We start from the raw sequence: 14,165 nt of genomic DNA, 5'->3' as shown, positions 1-14,165 counted from the left end.
GTACATAGAGTCCCCCATAACAACCTCCTGCACATGTACATAGAGTCCTCCATAACAACCTCCTGACCATGTACATAGAGTCCTCCATAACAACCTCCTGCACATGTACATAGAGTCCTCCATAACAACCTCCTGCACATGTACATAGAGTCCCCCATAACAACCTCCTGCACATGTACATAGAGTCCTCCATAACAACCTCCTGCACATGTACATAGAGTCCCCCATAACAACCTCCTGCACATGTACATAGAGTCCCCCATAACAACCTCCTGCACATGTACATAGAGTCCTCCATAACAACCTCCTGACCATGTACATAGAGTCCTCCATAACAACCTCCTGCACATGTACATAGAGTCCTCCATAACAACCTCCTGCACATGTACATAGAGTCCCCCATAACAACCTCCTGCACATGTACATAGAGTCCCCCATAACAACCTCCTGCACATGTACATAGAGTCCTCCATAACAACCTCCTGCACATGTACATAGAGTCCCCCATAACAACCTCCTGACCATGTACATAGAGTCCCCCATAACAACCTCCTGCACATGTACATAGAGTCCTCCATAACAACCTCCTGCACATGTACATAGAGTCCTCCATAACAACCTCCTGCACATGTACATAGAGTCCTCCATAACAACCTCCTGCACATGTACATAGAGTCCCCCATAACAACCTCCTGCACATGTACATAGAGTCCTCCATAACAACCTCCTGCAGATGTACATAGAGTCCTCCATAACATCCTCCTGCACATGTACATAGAGTCCTCCATAACAACCTCCTGCACATGTACATAGAGTCCTCCATAACAACCTCCTGACCATGTACATAGAGTCCTCCATAACAACCTCCTGCACATGTACATAGAGTCCTCCATAACAACCTCCTGACCATGTACATAGAGTCCTCCATAACAACCTCCTGACCATGTACATAGAGTCCTCCATAACAACCTCCTGCACATGTACATAGAGTCCTCCATAACAACCTCCTGCACATGTACATAGAGTCCTCCATAACAACCTCCTGCACATGTACATAGAGTCCCCCATAACAACCTCCTGCACATGTACATAGAGTCCCCCATAACAACCTCCTGCACATGTACATAGAGTCCTCCATAACAACCTCCTGCACATGTACATAGAGTCCCCCATAACAACCTCCTGACCATGTACATAGAGTCCCCCATAACAACCTCCTGCACATGTACATAGAGTCCTCCATAACAACCTCCTGCACATGTACATAGAGTCCTCCATAACAACCTCCTGACCATGTACATAGAGTCCCCCATAACAACCTCCTGCACATGTACATAGAGTCCTCCATAACAACCTCCTGCACATGTACATAGAGTCCTCCATAACAACCTCCTGCACATGTACATAGAGTCCTCCATAACAACCTCCTGCACATGTACATAGAGTCCCCCATAACAACCTCCTGCACATGTACATAGAGTCCTCCATAACAACCTCCTGCAGATGTACATAGAGTCCTCCATAACATCCTCCTGCACATGTACATAGAGTCCTCCATAACAACCTCCTGCACATGTACATAGAGTCCTCCATAACAACCTCCTGCACATGTACATAGAGTCCTCCATAACATCCTCCTGCACATGTATATAGAGTCCTCCATAACATCCTCCTGCACATGTACATAGAGTCCTCCATAACAACCTCCTGCACATGTACATAGAGTCCTCCATAACAACCTCCTGCACATGTACATAGAGTCCCCCATAACAACCTCCTGACCATGTACATAGAGTCCCCCATAACAACCTCCTGCACATGTACATAGAGTCCCCCATAACAACCTCCTGCACATGTACATACAGTCCTCCATAACAACCTCCTGCACATGTACATAGAGTCCTCCATAACAACCTCCTGCACATGTACATAGAGTCCCCCATAACAACCTCCTGCACATGTACATAGAGTCCTCCATAACAACCTCCTGCACATGTACATAGAGTCCTCCATAACAACCTCCTGCACATGTACATAGAGTCCTCCATAACAACCTCCTGCACATGTACATAGAGTCCCCCATAACAACCTCCTGCACATGTACATAGTCCTCCATAACAACCTCCTGCACATGTACATAGAGTCCTCCATAACAACCTCCTGCACATGTACATAGAGTCCCCCATAACAACCTCCTGCACATGTACATAGAGTCCTCCATAACAACCTCCTGACCATGTACATAGAGTCCTCCATAACAACCTCCTGCACATGTACATAGAGTCCTCCATAACAACCTCCTGACCATGTACATAGAGTCCTCCATAACAACCTCCAGCACATGTACATAGAGTCCTCCATAACAACCTCCTGCACATGTACATAGAGTCCTCCATAACAACCTCCTGCACATGTACATAGAGTCCCCCATAACAACCTCCTGCACATGTACATAGAGTCCCCCATAACAACCTCCTGCACATGTACATAGAGTCCTCCATAACAACCTCCTGACCATGTACATAGAGTCCCCCATAACAACCTCCTGACCATGTACATAGAGTCCCCCATAACAACCTCCTGCACATGTACATAGAGTCCTCCATAACAACCTCCTGACCATGTACATAGAGTCCTCCATAACAACCTCCTGCACATGTACATAGAGTCCTCCATAACAACCTCCTGCACATGTACATAGAGTCCTCCATAACAACCTCCTGACCATGTACATAGAGTCCTCCATAACAACCTCCTGCACATGTACATAGAGTCCCCCATAACAACCTCCTGACCATGTACATAGAGTCCCCCATAACAACCTCCTGCACATGTACATAGAGTCCTCCATAACAACCTCCTGCACATGTACATAGAGTCCGCCATAACAACCTCCTGACCATGTACATAGAGTCCTCCATAACAACCTCCTGCACATGTACATAGAGTCCTCCATAACAACCTCCTGCACATGTACATAGAGTCCTCCATAACAACCTCCTGCACATGTACATAGAGTCCTCCATAACAACCTCCTGCACATGTACATAGAGTCCCCCATAACAACCTCCTGCACATGTACATAGAGTCCTCCATAACAACCTCCTGCAGATGTACATAGAGTCCTCCATAACATCCTCCTGCACATGTACATAGAGTCCTCCATAACAACCTCCTGCACATGTACATAGAGTCCTCCATAACAACCTCCTGACCATGTACATAGAGTCCCCCATAACAACCTCCTGCACATGTACATAGAGTCCTCCATAACAACCTCCTGCACATGTACATAGAGTCCTCCATAACAACCTCCTGCACATGTACATAGAGTCCTCCATAACAACCTCCTGCACATGTACATAGAGTCCCCCATAACATCCTCCTGCACATGTACATAGAGTCCTCCATAACAACCTCCTGCACATGTACATAGAGTCCTCCATAACAACCTCCTGACCATGTACATAGAGTCCTCCATAACAACCTCCTGCACATGTACATAGAGTCCCCCATAACAACCTCCTGCACATGTACATAGAGTCCTCCATAACAACCTCCTGCACATGTACATAGAGTCCCCCATAACAACCTCCTGCACATGTACATAGAGTCCTCCATAACAACCTCCTGCACATGTACATAGAGTCCCCCATAACAACCTCCTGACCATGTACATAGAGTCCTCCATAACAACCTCCTGACCATGTACATAGAGTCCTCCATAACAACCTCCTGCACATGTACATAGAGTCCCCCATAACAACCTCCTGCACATGTACATAGAGTCCTCCATAACAACCTCCTGCACATGTACATAGAGTCCCCCATAACAAACTCCTGACCATGTACATAGAGTCCTCCATAACAACCTCCTGCGCATGTACATAGAGTCCTCCATAACAACCTCCTGCACATGTACATAGAGTCCTCCATAACAACCTCCTGCACATGTACATAGAGTCCCCCATAACAACCTCCTGAAAATGTACATAGAGTCCTCCATAACAACCTCCTGCACATGTACATAGAGTCCTCCATAACAACCTCCTGCACATGTACATAGAGTCCTCCATAACAACCTCCTGCACATGTACATAGAGTCCCCCATAACAACCTCCTGCACATGTACATAGAGTCCCCCATAACAACCTCCTGCACATGTACATAGAGTCCTCCATAACAACCTCCTGACCATGTACATAGAGTCCCCCATAACAACCTCCTGCACATGTACATAGAGTCCTCCATAACAACCTCCTGCACATGTACATAGAGTCCCCCATAACATCCTCCTGCACATGTACATAGAGTCCTCCATAACAACCTCCTGCACATGTACATAGAGTCCTCCATAACAACCTCCTGCACATGTACATAGAGTCCTCCATAACAACCTCCCGCACATGTACATAGAGTCCTCCATAACAACCTCCCGCACATGTACATAGAGTCCTCCATAACAACCTCCCGCACATGTACATAGAGTCCTCCATAACAACCTCCTGACCATGTACATAGAGTCCTCCATAACAACCTCCTGACCATGTACATAGAGTCCTCCATAACAACCTCCTGCACATGTACATAGAGTCCCCCATAACAACCTCCTGCACATGTACATAGAGTCCCCCATAACAACCTCCTGCACATGTACATAGAGTCCCCCATAACAACCTCCTGACCATGTACATAGAGTCCCCCATAACAACCTCCTGACCATGTACATAGAGTCCTCCATAACAACCTCCTGCACATGTACATAGAGTCCTCCATAACAACCTCCTGCACATGTACATAGAGTCCTCCATAACAACCTCCCGCACATGTACATAGAGTCCTCCATAACAACCTCCTGCACATGTACATAGAGTCCTCCATAACAACCTCCCGCACATGTACATAGAGTCCCCCATAACATCCTCCTGACCATGTACATAGAGTCCTCCATAACAACCTCCTGCACATGTACATAGAGTCCTCCATAACAACCTCCTGACCATGTACATAGAGTCCTCCATAACAACCTCCTGACCATGTACATAGAGTCCTCCATAACAACCTCCTGCACATGTACATAGAGTCCTCCATAACAACCTCCTGCACATGTACATAGAGTCCCCCATAACAAACTCCTGACCATGTACATAGAGTCCTCCATAACAACCTCCTGCACATGTACATAGAGTCCCCCATAACAACCTCCTGCACATGTACATAGAGTCCTCCATAACAACCTCCTGCACATGTACATAGAGTCCCCCATAACAACCTCCTGACCATGTACATAGAGTCCCCCATAACAACCTCCTGCACATGTACATAGAGTCCTCCATAACAACCTCCTGCACATGTACATAGAGTCCCCCATAACAACCTCCTGCACATGTACATAGAGTCCTCCATAACAACCTCCTGCAGATGTACATAGAGTCCTCCATAACATCCTCCTGCACATGTACATAGAGTCCTCCATAACAACCTCCTGCACATGTACATAGAGTCCTCCATAACAACCTCCTGCACATGTACATAGAGTCCTCCATAACATCCTCCTGCACATGTATATAGAGTCCTCCATAACATCCTCCTGCACATGTACATAGAGTCCTCCATAACAACCTCCTGCACATGTACATAGAGTCCTCCATAACAACCTCCTGCACATGTACATAGAGTCCCCCATAACAACCTCCTGACCATGTACATAGAGTCCCCCATAACAACCTCCTGCACATGTACATAGAGTCCCCCATAACAACCTCCTGCACATGTACATACAGTCCTCCATAACAACCTCCTGCACATGTACATAGAGTCCTCCATAACAACCTCCTGCACATGTACATAGAGTCCCCCATAACAACCTCCTGCACATGTACATAGAGTCCTCCATAACAACCTCCTGCACATGTACATAGAGTCCTCCATAACAACCTCCTGCACATGTACATAGAGTCCTCCATAACAACCTCCTGCACATGTACATAGAGTCCCCCATAACAACCTCCTGCACATGTACATAGTCCTCCATAACAACCTCCTGCACATGTACATAGAGTCCTCCATAACAACCTCCTGCACATGTACATAGAGTCCCCCATAACAACCTCCTGCACATGTACATAGAGTCCTCCATAACAACCTCCTGACCATGTACATAGAGTCCTCCATAACAACCTCCTGACCATGTACATAGAGTCCTCCATAACAACCTCCTGCACATGTACATAGAGTCCGCCATAACAACCTCCTGCACATGTACATAGAGTCCTCCATAACAACCTCCTGCACATGTACATAGAGTCCGCCATAACAACCTCCTGCACATGTACATAGAGTCCTCCATAACAACCTCCTGCACATGTACATAGAGTCCTCCATAACAACCTCCTGACCATGTACATAGAGTCCTCCATAACAACCTCCTGCACATGTACATAGAGTCCCCCATAACAACCTCCTGCACATGTACATAGAGTCCCCCATAACAACCTCCTGCACATGTACATAGAGTCCCCCATAACAACCTCCTGCACATGTACATAGAGTCCTCCATAACAACCTCCTGCACATGTACATAGAGTCCTCCATAACAACCTCCTGCACATGTACATAGAGTCCCCCATAACAACCTCCTGCACATGTACATAGAGTCCTCCATAACAACCTCCTGCACATGTACATAGAGTCCGCCATAACAACCTCCTGCACATGTACATAGAGTCCGCCATAACAACCTCCTGCACATGTACATAGAGTCCTCCATAACAACCTCCTGCACATGTACATAGAGTCCTCCATAACAACCTCCTGACCATGTACATAGAGTCCTCCATAACAACCTCCTGCACATGTACATAGAGTCCTCCATAACAACCTCCTGCACATGTACATAGAGTCCTCCATAACAACCTCCTGCACATGTACATAGAGTCCTCCATAACAACCTCCTGACCATGTACATAGAGTCCTCCATAACAACCTCCAGCACATGTACATAGAGTCCTCCATAACAACCTCCTGCACATGTACATAGAGTCCTCCATAACAACCTCCTGCGCATGTACATAGAGTCCCCCATAACAACCTCCTGCGCATGTACATAGAGTCCTCCATAACAACCTCCTGCACATGTACATAGAGTCCTCCATAACAACCTCCTGCACATGTACATAGAGTCCCCCATAACATCCTCCTGACCATGTACATAGAGTCCCCCATAACAACCTCCTGCACATGTACATAGAGTCCCCCATAACAACCTCCTGCACATGTACATAGAGTCCCCCATAACAACCTCCTGCACATGTACATAGAGTCCTCCATAACAACCTCCTGACCATGTACATAGAGTCCCCCATAACAACCTCCTGACCATGTACATAGAGTCCTCCATAACAACCTCCTGCACATGTACATAGAGTCCCCCATAACAACCTCCTGCACATGTACATAGAGTCCTCCATAACAACCTCCTGACCATGTACATAGAGTCCTCCATAACAACCTCCTGCACATGTACATAGAGTCCCCCATAACAACCTCCTGCACATGTACATAGAGTCCTCCATAACAACCTCCTGCACATGTACATAGAGTCCTCCATAACAACCTCCTGACCATGTACATAGAGTCCTCCATAACAACCTCCTGCACATGTACATAGAGTCCCCCATAACAACCTCCTGACCATGTACATAGAGTCCCCCATAACAACCTCCTGCACATGTACATAGAGTCCTCCATAACAACCTCCTGCACATGTACATAGAGTCCTCCATAACAACCTCCTGCACATGTACATAGAGTCCGCCATAACAACCTCCTGACCATGTACATAGAGTCCTCCATAACAACCTCCTGCACATGTACATAGAGTCCTCCATAACAACCTCCTGCACATGTACATAGAGTCCTCCATAACAACCTCCTGCACATGTACATAGAGTCCTCCATAACAACCTCCTGACCATGTACATAGAGTCCCCCATAACAACCTCCTGCACATGTACATAGAGTCCCCCATAACAACCTCCTGACCATGTACATAGAGTCCCCCATAACAACCTCCTGCACATGTACATAGAGTCCTCCATAACAACCTCCTGCACATGTACATAGAGTCCTCCATAACAACCTCCTGCACATGTACATAGAGTCCTCCATAACAACCTCCTGCACATGTACATAGAGTCCCCCATAACATCCTCCTGCACATGTACATAGAGTCCTCCATAACAACCTCCTGCACATGTACATAGAGTCCTCCATAACAACCTCCTGACCATGTACATAGAGTCCTCCATAACAACCTCCTGCACATGTACATAGAGTCCCCCATAACAACCTCCTGCACATGTACATAGAGTCCTCCATAACAACCTCCTGCACATGTACATAGAGTCCCCCATAACAACCTCCTGCACATGTACATAGAGTCCTCCATAACAACCTCCTGCACATGTACATAGAGTCCTCCATAACAACCTCCTGAAAATGTACATAGAGTCCTCCATAACAACCTCCTGCACATGTACATAGAGTCCTCCATAACAACCTCCTGCACATGTACATAGAGTCCGCCATAACAACCTCCTGCACATGTACATAGAGTCCTCCATAACAACCTCCTGCACATGTACATAGAGTCCCCCATAACAACCTCCTGCACATGTACATAGAGTCCCCCATAACAACCTCCTGCACATGTACATAGAGTCCCCCATAACAACCTCCTGCACATGTACATAGAGTCCTCCATAACAACCTCCTGACCATGTACATAGAGTCCCCCATAACAACCTCCTGCACATGTACATAGAGTCCTCCATAACATCCTCCTGCACATGTACATAGAGTCCTCCATAACAACCTCCTGCACATGTACATAGAGTCCTCCATAACAACCTCCTGCACATGTACATAGAGTCCTCCATAACAACCTCCCGCACATGTACATAGAGTCCTCCATAACAACCTCCCGCACATGTACATAGAGTCCTCCATAACAACCTCCCGCACATGTACATAGAGTCCTCCATAACAACCTCCTGACCATGTACATAGAGTCCTCCCATAACAACCTCCTGACCATGTACATAGAGTCCTCCATAACAACCTCCTGCACATGTACATAGAGTCCCCCATAACAACCTCCTGCACATGTACATAGAGTCCCCCATAACAACCTCCTGCACATGTACATAGAGTCCCCCATAACAACCTCCTGACCATGTACATAGAGTCCCCCATAACAACCTCCTGACCATGTACATAGAGTCCTCCATAACAACCTCCTGCACATGTACATAGAGTCCCCCATAACATCCTCCTGCACATGTACATAGAGTCCCCCATAACAACCTCCTGCACATGTACATAGAGTCCCCCATAACAACCTCCTGCACATGTACATAGAGTCCTCCATAACAACCTCCTGCACATGTACATAGAGTCCTCCATAACAACCTCCTGCACATGTACATAGAGTCCTCCATAACAACCTCCTGCACATGTACATAGAGTCCTCCATAACAACCTCCTGCACATGTACATAGAGTCCTCCATAACAACCTCCTGCACATGTACATAGAGTCCTCCATAACAACCTCCTGCACATGTACATAGAGTCCTCCATAACAACCTCCTGCACATGTACATAGAGTCCCCCATAACAACCTCCTGCACATGTACATAGAGTCCTCCATAACAACCTCCTGCACATGTACATAGAGTCCTCCATAACAACCTCCTGCACATGTACATAGAGTCCCCCATAACAACCTCCTGCACATGTACATAGAGTCCTCCATAACAACCTCCTGCACATGTACATAGAGTCCCCATAACAACCTCCTGCACATGTACATAGAGTCCCTCATAACAACCTCCTGACCATGTACATAGAGTCCTCCATAACAACCTCCTGACCATGTACATAGAGTCCCCCATAACAACCTCCTGACCATGTACATAGAGTCCCCCATAACAACCTCCTGACCATGTACATAGAGTCCTCCATAACAACCTCCTGCACATGTACATAGAGTCCCCCATAACAACCTCCTGCACATGTACATAGAGTCCCCCATAACAACCTCCTGCACATGTACATAGAGTCCTCCATAACAACCTCCTGCACATGTACATAGAGTCCTCCCATAACAACCTCCTGCACATGTACATAGAGTCCTCCATAACAACCTCCTGACATGTACATAGAGTCCCCCATAACAACCTCCTGCACATGTACATAGAGTCCCCATAACAACTCCTGACCATGTACATAGAGTCCCCCATAACAACCTCCTGCACATGTACATAGAGTCCTCCATAACAACCTCCTGCACATGTACATAGAGTCCTCCATAACAACCTCCTGCACATGTACATAGAGTCCTCCATAACAACCTCCTGCACATGTACATAGAGTCCCCCATAACAACCTCCTGCACATGTACATAGAGTCCCCATAACAACCTCCTGCACATGTACATAGAGTCCCCCATAACAACCTCCTGCACATGTACATAGAGTCCTCCATAACAACCTCCTGCACATGTACATAGAGTCCCTCCATAACAACCTCCTGCACATGTACATAGAGTCCTCCATAACAACCTCCTGCACATGTACATAGAGTCCTCCATAACAACCTCCTGCACATGTACATAGAGTCCTCCATAACAACCTCCTGCACATGTACATAGAGTCCTCCATAACAACCTCCTGCACATGTACATAGAGTCCTCCATAACAACCTCCTGCACATGTACATAGAGTCCCCCATAACAACCTCCCTGCACATGTACATAGAGTCCTCCATAACAACCTCCTGCACATGTACATAGAGTCCTCCATAACAACCTCCTGACCATGTACATAGAGTCCCCCATAACAACCTCATGCCAGTACTAGAGTCTCACTCCTGCACATGTACATAGAGTCCCCATAACAACCTCCCGCACATTACATTAGAGTCCTCCATAACAACCTCTGCACATGTACATAGGAGTCCTCCATAACAACCTCCTGACCATGTACATAGGAGTCCCCATAAACAAACCCTTCCATAACAACCTCCTGCACATGTACATAGAGTCCTCCATAACAACCTCCTGACCATGTACATAGAGTCCCCATAACAACCTCCTGCACATGTACATAGAGTCCTCCATAACAACCTCCTGCACATGTACATAGAGTCCTCCATAACAACCTCCTGCACATGTACATAGAGTCCTCCATAACAACCTCCTGCACATGTACATAGAGTCCTCCATAACAACCTCCTGCGGCAGAGAGTTCCATAGTCTCACTGCTCTTACAGTAAAGAACCTTTGTCTATGTTGATGGTAAAATCGCCTCTCCTCTAGGTGTAGAGGATGCTCCCTGTCTATGGTGATGGTAGAACCCCCTCTCCTCTAGGTGTAGAGGATGCCCCCTGTCTATGGTGATGGTAGAACCTCCTCTCCTCTAGGTGTAGACCATGTCCCCTGTCTATGGTGATGGTAGAACCTCCTCTCCTCTAGGTGTAGAGGATGCCCCCTGTCTATGGTGATGGTAGAACCTCTTCTCCTCTAGGTGTAGAGGATGTCCCCTGTCTATGGTGATGGTAGAACCTCCTCTCCTCTAGGTGTAGAGGATGCCCCCTGTCTATGGTGATGGTAGAACCTCCTCTCCTCTAGGTGTAGAGGATGCCCCCTGTCTATGGTGATGGTAGCACCTTCTCTCCTCTAGGTGTAGAGGATGCCCCCTGTCTATGGTGATGGTAGAACCTCCTCTCCTCTAGGTGTAGAGGATGCCCCCTGTCTATGGTGATGGTAGAGCCTCCTCTCTTCTAGGTGTAGAGGATGTCCCCTGTCTATGGTGATGGTAGAACCTCCTCTAGGTGTAGAGGATGTCCCCTGTCTATGGTGATGGTAGAACCTCCTCTCCTCTAGGTGTAGAGGATGTCCCCTGTCTATGGTGATGGTATAACCTCCTCTCCTCTAGGTGTAGAGGATGCTCCCTGTCTATGGTGATGGTAGAACCTCCTCTAGGTGTAGAGGATGCCCCTGTCTATGGTGATGGTAGAACCTCCTCTCCTCTAGGTGTAGAGGATGCCCCCCGTCTATGGTGATGGTAGAACCTCCTCTCATCTAGGTGTAGAGGATGACCCCTGTCAATGGTGATGGTAGAACCTCCTCTCCTGTAGGTGTAGAGGATGCCCCCTGTCTATGGTGATGGTAGAACCTCCTCTAGGTGTAGAGAATGCCCCCTGTCTATGGTGATGGTAGAACCTCCTCTAGGTGTAGAGGATGCCCCCTGTCTATGGTGATGGTAGAACCTCCTCTAGGTGTAGAGAATGCCCCCTGTCTATGGTGATGGTAGAACCTCCTCTAGGTGTAGAGAATGCCCCCTGTCTATGGTGATGGTAGAACCTCCTCTTCTCTAGGTGTAGAGGATGCCCCCTGTCTATGGTGATGGTAGAACCTCCTCTCCTCTAGGTGTAGAGGATGACCCCTGTCTATGGTGATGGTAGAACCTCCTCTCCCTGTCTTTGGTGATGGTAGAACCTCCTCTAGGTGTAGAGGATGCCCCTGTCTATGGTGATGGTAGAACCTCCTCTCCTCTAGGTGTAGAGGATGCCTCCTGTCTATGGTGATGGTAGAACCTCCTCTCCTCTAGGTGTAGAGGATGTCCCCTGTCTATGGTGATGGTAGAACCTCCTCTCTTCTAGGTGTAGAGGATGCCCCCTGTCTATGGTGATGGTAGAACCCCCTCTCCTCTAGGTGTAGAGGATACCCCTGTCTATGGTGATGGTAGAACCTCCTCTCCTCTAGGTGTAGAGGATGCCCCCTGTCTATGGTGATGGTAGAACCTCCTCTCCTCTAGGTGTCGAGGATACCCCTGTCTATAGTGATGGTAGAACCTCCTCTCCTCTAGGTGTAGAGGATGACCCCTGTCAATGGTGATGGTAGAACCTCCTCTCCTCTAGGTGTATAGGATGCCCCCTGTCTATGGTGATGGTAGAACCTCCTCTCCTCTAGGTGTCGAGGATACCCCTGTCTATAGTGATGGTAGAACCCCCTCTCCTCTAGGTGTAGAGGATGCCCCCTGTCTATGGTGATGGTAGAACCCCCTCTCCTCTGGGTGTAGAGGATGTCCCCTGTCTATAGTGATGGTAGAACCTCCTCTCCTCTAGGTGTAGAGGATGCCCCCTGTCTATGGTGATGATAGATGCTCCTCTCCTCTAGGTATAGAGGATGTCCTCTGTCTATGGTGGTGATAGAACCTCCTCTCCTCTAGGTGTAGAGGATGCCCCCTGTCTATGGTGATGGTAGAACCTCCTCTCCTCTAGGTGTAGAGGATGCCCCCTGTCTATGGTGATGGTAGAACCCCCTCTCCTCTAGGTGTAGAGGATGCCCCCTGTCTATGGTGATGGTAGAACCTCCTCTCCTCTAGGTGTAGAGGATGCCCCCTGTCTATGGTGATGGTAGAACCCCCTCTCCTCTAGGTGTAGAGGATGCCCCCTGTCTATGTTGATGGTAGAACCCCCTCTCCTCTAGGTGTAGAGGATGCCCCCTGTCTATGGTGATGGTAGAACCTCCTCTCCTGTAGGTGTAGAGGATGCCCCCTGTCTATGGTGATGGTAGAACCTCCTCTCCTGTAGGTGTAGAGGATGCCCCCTGTCTATGGTGATGGTAGAACCCCCTCTCCTCTAGGTATAGAGGATGCCCCGTCTATGGTGATGATAGAACCTCCTCTCCTCTAGGTGTAGAGGATGCCCCCTGTCTATGGTGATGATAGAACCTCCTCTCCTCTAGGTGTAGAGGATGCCCCCTGTCTATGGTGATGGTAGAACCTCCTCTCCTCTAGGTGTAGAGGATGCCCCCTGTCTATGGTGATGGTAGAACCTCCTCTCCTCTAGGTGTAGAGGATGCCCCCTGTCTATGGTGATGGTAAAACCTCCTCTCCTCTAGGTGTAGAGGATGCCCCCTGTCTATGGTGATGGTAGAACCCCCTCTCCTCTAGGTGTAGAGGATGCCCCCTGTCTATGGTGATGGTAGAACCCCCTCTCCTCTAGGTGTAGAGGATGCCCCCTGTCTATGGTGATGGTAGAACCCCCTCTCCTCTAGGTGTAGAGGATGCCCCCTGTCTATGGTGATGGTAGAACCCCC

Source organism: Engystomops pustulosus, chromosome 3, assembly GCF_040894005.1.
Source record: "Engystomops pustulosus chromosome 3, aEngPut4.maternal, whole genome shotgun sequence".
NCBI classification, from domain to species: Eukaryota; Metazoa; Chordata; class Amphibia; order Anura; family Leptodactylidae; genus Engystomops; species Engystomops pustulosus.
This window is presented reverse-complemented; position numbering follows the sequence as displayed.